Source organism: Solanum dulcamara, chromosome 7 (genome assembly GCF_947179165.1).
Source record: "Solanum dulcamara chromosome 7, daSolDulc1.2, whole genome shotgun sequence".
NCBI lineage: Eukaryota > Viridiplantae > Streptophyta > Magnoliopsida > Solanales > Solanaceae > Solanum > Solanum dulcamara.
Genome location: NC_077243.1, coordinates 72,428,220 through 72,435,121, shown reverse-complemented (window position 1 = coordinate 72,435,121; position 6,902 = coordinate 72,428,220).

Here is a 6,902-nt window from a genome sequence, read left to right as displayed (position 1 = left end):
TAGGTCCAGCATCTTAGACAAGATGAAATTGAGGATTTGTCATTGTCCCCTCCAGCTGTTGGCTCCATGCAACAGATCTCTAGATCCGATGCAACTAGAAGTCAGTCGATTCCGTCTGAGAATGGTTTCAGTCCAAACCCTTTTTGAATTCAACGGATATTCGTTGACTTTAAATTTTCTTTTTATGAAAATTGATGACCCCTGTATAATTTATACATATAGCTATACATGATTATGCATAGGTACATGTTATATGTAAGTTGTTGTATTCAAGTATATTTGTGTATATTTAGTGTATATATACACTCATAATTATATATAATATATATGTATATATACAATAGCTGTGAGAATACGGCCACTAACATATCTTTTAAGTTGCAACTATTTTTCATTGATGAAACTACCAATGCAAGAAAATATATAGTAATATACACATTATACATTAATATATTTATGAAGATATAGTAATACATATTAATTTAAACATTAATATACATATGCCTGCAATACAAATATTGATATAGTGATATGTATATGTTGTAGCAACAATATACACATGTTCAAGATAACATTATAAATTTCACAAAGTAAAATATATTCGAAATATCATTTTTTAAACAAAATGGACAAAGTTTATTCTCTTTTTGAATTAGCATAATGTATAAACGTGTCATTTAATTTGGTCATATTCGAGATATATGCATTTTAATTTTAGGTGTACACAAGTAGACATTTAAATTTGTATAAAGTTGAACAAGTAGATATACGCATTCTACATGACAGTATACAAAGAAAAACTTACCTAAATATACCACATTTAGAAAATATTACCATTTATATATATATATATATATATATATATATATATATATATATATATATATATATATATATATATATATAAAATTCCTTTTTAATACGCAATGTAGATATTTTTACCAAAACAAGCCTAATACATTTAAGACACTTATAATACATCTATATTGTATGCAAAATTACTTTTATACATAGTGTAATACATCTTTATTACATGCATAATTTGTTTTTAATACATAATGTATTTTTTTACCAAAACAATTATAATGCATTTTAATACATTTATAATACATATATATTACATATATTATTCATTTTTAATACATAATACAGTTGTTATAAATGGTAAATATATCCTAAATATGGTATATCTAGGTAATAAATAAAAAATATATTTTAAAGCAATAAATCTTTTCTAAAAGGAATCAAAAAGGTAATTATCCCTTATACAAATCGGTTTGAATGTATCTCACATGAATTATCATATATGGTGTATTTATTTAATTGTTCAATTCTATACAAATTTAAATGTCCGCTTATGTATATCCAAAATTAGAGGACATATATATCAACCAAATCCAAGTTAAATGAGACTTCCATTTATTATGCCTTTTGAAGTAGCAACACCTTTTTTTGATGTAAATTTAGTCACTGAACATGATTCTATATTACATAAAATGAAAGAAAATTTTGTTATTAACTTTGGAATAACTCTCATTCACATTTTTTTTCTTCACTGTTATACACATGAAAACATAATATATATATTTTTTAACTCGACATATACACACATTATTTCATTGTCGATTACCATAAGTGTACATCCCTGTCAATTATTTTATATTTGATTTCATTATATTAATAATGATATTCACACTGAATTGCTTTGATATTATAATTACTAGATCTCCAATATTTTGAACTTTTCCCATTTTGTAATAGTCTTTAATATTTCATGTTTTCTTGTAATATCTTTCTTCCACAGTAAATAGTATTTTCCTTTGCTCAACCCCTGACTGTGCACGAGAGGTGGGAGCCTCGTGTAGGGTCTGTTCCCTCAAAAAAAAATAAAAAAATAGTATTTTCCTTATAGTTTTTTCAACTTTTTTTTCCTTATTAAAAGATAATGATTTATAAAAATGAGCTCTTACTTAAGTACTAACACAAGAGAAATTCAAGATACTATTCCTTTAATTATGGATCTTGTTTTGTATCAGTTTGAATTTGGACTCTTTATTAGCTTGATCTTTTTAAATGTGAACTCCTTTTTCGACTTAAATAAATGTTGATATGACTGACTTCTAAATCACTAAGGAACAAAGATCTTTTTCCATCTCGAATTATTGAAAAAATTGTGTTATTTTTCTGTTTTTTCCACTCATTTTCTATCGAATCAACTCATTGAAAAAATGCATAGTGAAAAATATATTCTCATAGAAATAGTGAAAATTTTTAATTTTTTATGTGAAAACATTACTATCTTTTACTTTCTCAGCGATTCAATTAAAATATTTGTGTGAATAGCCATTAAATATTTTCGAGTGAAAGAATAGTAATGTTTCATTTGTAAATAGATGTTGATACCCCATAAATCATGATCCTTCCGTTAGTTTTAAAAAAAGACATAATACATAAATATTTCTTTTAACTTGGTTTTATTTCACATTTATGCCCTCCAACTTTGGATGTGTACATCTAGGCACTTAAATTTGTATAAAATTGAACAAGAATACATACATGTCCTACATGGCACAATACACGTAGGATGTCACCTAGGACACAAAATTGCCATGACGTAGGATGTCATGTAGGACGAATGAGTCTATTTGTTCAAGTTTTAGATAGTTAAAGTGTTTACTTGTGCATTAGTAAAGTTAGAGGTCATAGTTGTCAGCTGAAACCAATTTAAGGGTCATATTTATCTACTATGCCAAAAAAAAAAAAAAATTGAATCTCTTTATTATTTTTCTTGAATGTTATAAGTAAGAATCTTCCTTGTGTTGAATTTTCCTCCAACACGCAAGCTTTCTAAATTTTTTGTCACATAAAGTAGTAGATTTTCTCCTAGATTAAAGTTTTCCCTTCATTTTAATAAATTGAATTATAGCAAATCTTTCAAAATTTGAAATTTAAATATTTCAAATGTTATAATGTTATTCTTTCCATTAAACTTGGAGCTCAAATCGTGGAAATAATCTTAATTGATTATATATTTTCTCATAATTTTCGTCATACAATATTCAGTCTCTTATATTTGTTTGAATATTCAACGAATTATTCTTCTTTGAGCAAAATAAATTAATCACAAGTAAATATTCTTTGATTAAAAATTATATTGACTTGTTATTGATGGATATAAATTTTTAAGTGTATACTTTCCAATATACTAAAGCGTCACAACAATTGTGCATCACAAGAAAACACGCGATTATTAAAAGAATTGATAATTAGAACACATATTTTTTGGAATTAATTCTCTTTTTTTCAAATTTTATATTTACAACCCAATGCAGTTTGCGGAGTCAGAGTTTCAATTTTATTCTAAGTTATAAATTAACGATTTCAAATGATAAAAATTGAGATTTAAAATTAATATTTATATATATATAATAAATTTCTTAATAAACATATATTATTTGAATAAAAACTATTAATTTTGACTGGATTGATATTGGGACTTCTAACTCCCACCTTGTGCAGTGATGCACATATACACATGATGATGAGCTATTGAAGAGTTTTTGGTCAAAAATATTCTTAAGTTATACTCCAAATTTAGATTACGTCTTTAAAATATTTTTTTTAGCAGAAAACATTCTTCAAGTATTTAAAATTTAATAATTTTTATTCTTTTACTAGAATTTTTCAGATTACTAATCGATCCTATAAAAATCAAGTCACCCATCTGTATTTATTATTCTAAAATACGCCAAAAATATTATCATGAACATTTTGGGCAATTGAGTTTAGCAGCATGCAAAATCTTTTAATCAACTGTTTTTTTCATTTATTTTTCATGTGATTTAATATTAAAAAATTACCAGTTGAAATATGTTTCTTCTCAACTGAATCTGCTTAAGCAGTGTTTGTAGGAGACTTCCATTTCTAATAATGGAGAATGAAATTCGAATGCGAGACATAATCAAAATTTTGATTAAAAACTCGAATGCGAGACATAATTAGAAATTTTGGTCACCTTTATATCAGATTGCACCGAAAAATTATTGATCTAACTATAATTTGACTTTTAAAAGGTGAATATAATTAAGTTTCAGCTTCTTTCCCTTGGTAAAAGAGAAGAAGAGTAGAACACGTATCCTCACACCTTCATAAAATTTTTTGTTTCAACAAGCAATGGTATCTACGATTTTTAATATTCTTTTTTTCAGGAGTGTTTTATACCAGGTAATGAATTATGCAGAAAAACTTTTTGTTCACATAAATTGCACATGTTTTTGTAGGATTCCTTAATTTTTTGACAATATCTAACTGAAGGATGAAAATTGTTAACTTTCAAATACTTGGAGGATATTTTCTGTCAAAACATATATTTTAAGGATGTAATTTATGTTTGAGATATAGTTTAAGGATGTTTTTGGGCAAAAACTTAGCTATTGGATCTCACATAAGTTTGGCAATTTTTTAAGGCATTTACATAAATAATATAGTATATAACATTAATTACGAGTTTTAATACATATTTTAGTTTTACCAAAAATGACAGTATTTTTTTACCTAAAATTGTAAAAAAAAAAAACATTTTTCTCTTTCTCCCCCCTCCTGTTCTCTTTCCTTTTTTTTTTCTCTTTTTTGGTTTTTCCCTTCCTCTCTCTCTCTCTCCTCCCCCCACACCTCTCTCCTTCTTCTATTTTTTTGTCCAATTTCTCTCTCTCTCTCTCTCTCTCTCTCTTTCTCTTTCTCTTTCTCCCTGTTAAAAAAATACATAATAATTAATTATTCTAATTTAAACTTAATTTTGAATTGAACATTATAGAAATGATGATTTTACTACTTTTTAAATTAGATAATTTTTTTATGTAAATACTATATTGCATTTCTAACACAATAAAGAAAATAAATATAAAAAAATAATTGTAATACATTCTGAATTCAATATATTATATATATTATAGGCATGTTTCAATGCACTTGGTGAATATATAACTAAAATATTTTTAATACAATAATATATTTCATTAATAAGAGAAAAAAATAAAAAATAATTATAATATTTTGAATTCAATGTATTATATTATAGGAATATTTCAATGCATGTGGTGAATATATAATTAAAATATTTTAATACAATAGTATATTTTAGCACTATTAATAAGAGGAAAAAAATTAAAATAACTATAATATTTTTTAATTCAATATATTATACATATTATATGCATGTTTAAATGCACACGGAGAATATATAACTAAATTTTTTTAATATAAATGTATTATAAGTATTATGTATAAATTTCAAATATTTCAGTACTATTCAAATTAATCTACATTGTTAAAAATGTATTATATTTGTTGAAATAACAATAATCGAATTCATAACAATATATAATATTGAATTTGAATTGTAATACATTTTGAATTCAATATATTATGCATATTATATGTATGTTTCAATGTTCATGCTGAATATATAACTGAAATATTTTTAATACAATAATATATTTCATTAATAAGAGAAAAAACTAAAAAATAATTATAATAGATTTTGAATTCAATATATTATAATTAAAATGTGGTGAATATATAATTAAAATATTTTTAATACAAATAAATTATAAGTATTATGTGTGAATTTCAAACATTTTAGTTCTATTTAAATTAATTTACGTTGTTAGAAATGTATTGAATTAATTAATTATTATTTTTAAAAGAGTGAGAAAGAGAAAAAGAACGAGAGAAAACAAAAAGAACAAAAAAAAAGAAAAGAAGGATGAGAAAGAGAGGGAAAGAGAAGAGAAAGAGAGAGAACAAGAGACAAATATAATGCATTTCTAACACAATGAAGAAAATAAAAAATAATTATCATAGATTTTGAATTAAATATACTATACATATTATAGACATGTTTCAATGCACGTGGTGAATATATAACTAAAATATTTTTAATGAAATAATATGCTCTGTTAATAAGACAAAAAAATAAAAAACATTATAATAGATTTTGAATTTAATATATTATAGGAATATTTCAATGCACGTGATGAATATATAACTAAAATATTTATAATACAATAATATATTTTAGCACCATTAATAAGAGAAATATAAACAATAATTATAATACATTTTGAAATCAATTTATGATGCATATTATAGGCATCTTTCAATAAATGTGGTGAATATATAATTAAAATATTTTTAATACAAATATATTATAAGTATTATATGTGAATTTCAAATATTTTGGTACTATTTAAATTAGGATAATTAATTATTAATTTAAAAAAGGGAGAAAGAGAAAGAGAAAAAATAGATTAAAAAAAAAAAGCAGCAGCACGCAGAAGGGGGGGGGAGAGGGAGAGAGAGAAAGAGAGAGGGGTAATGGAGTGATTTTGGTTATTAATTAAGATAAATATGTTATAGACCGTAATAAAAAAGTACCCTAAAAAGGATTATTATTAGTCTAAAAGAGTTTATTTATGTAAAAATTTTATTTTTTTTACGGTCGTGGTGTTTGGAGCAGTTTTCGTTTACCTCGATTACTTCCACATAATATCTGACACTTTCTACCATCAATAGATATCGAGTAACTCTATCCACCAAGACAATTGATTTTATCAAAGATTTAACAGTATTTATCAGAATTACACTTGAAACTATTTTTAGAAGTTTTGTTAGTTAATGTAATAATGTCAAGGTTAATTAATTGGAGATAATGATGGCATGTTGCCGACATTCCCTTATATTATATTTTTAGCTTCAACATAATCTTTAAGAAATTCACTTGTTCTTAAAAAGTAACAAAAATATTTCTACTAAATAATTTTTAATTAAATAAGATCTAATATGTTTTTAATTATATAAAAATATTTATTTTGATTAAAAAATAAAAGCTAAAGAAATTCATA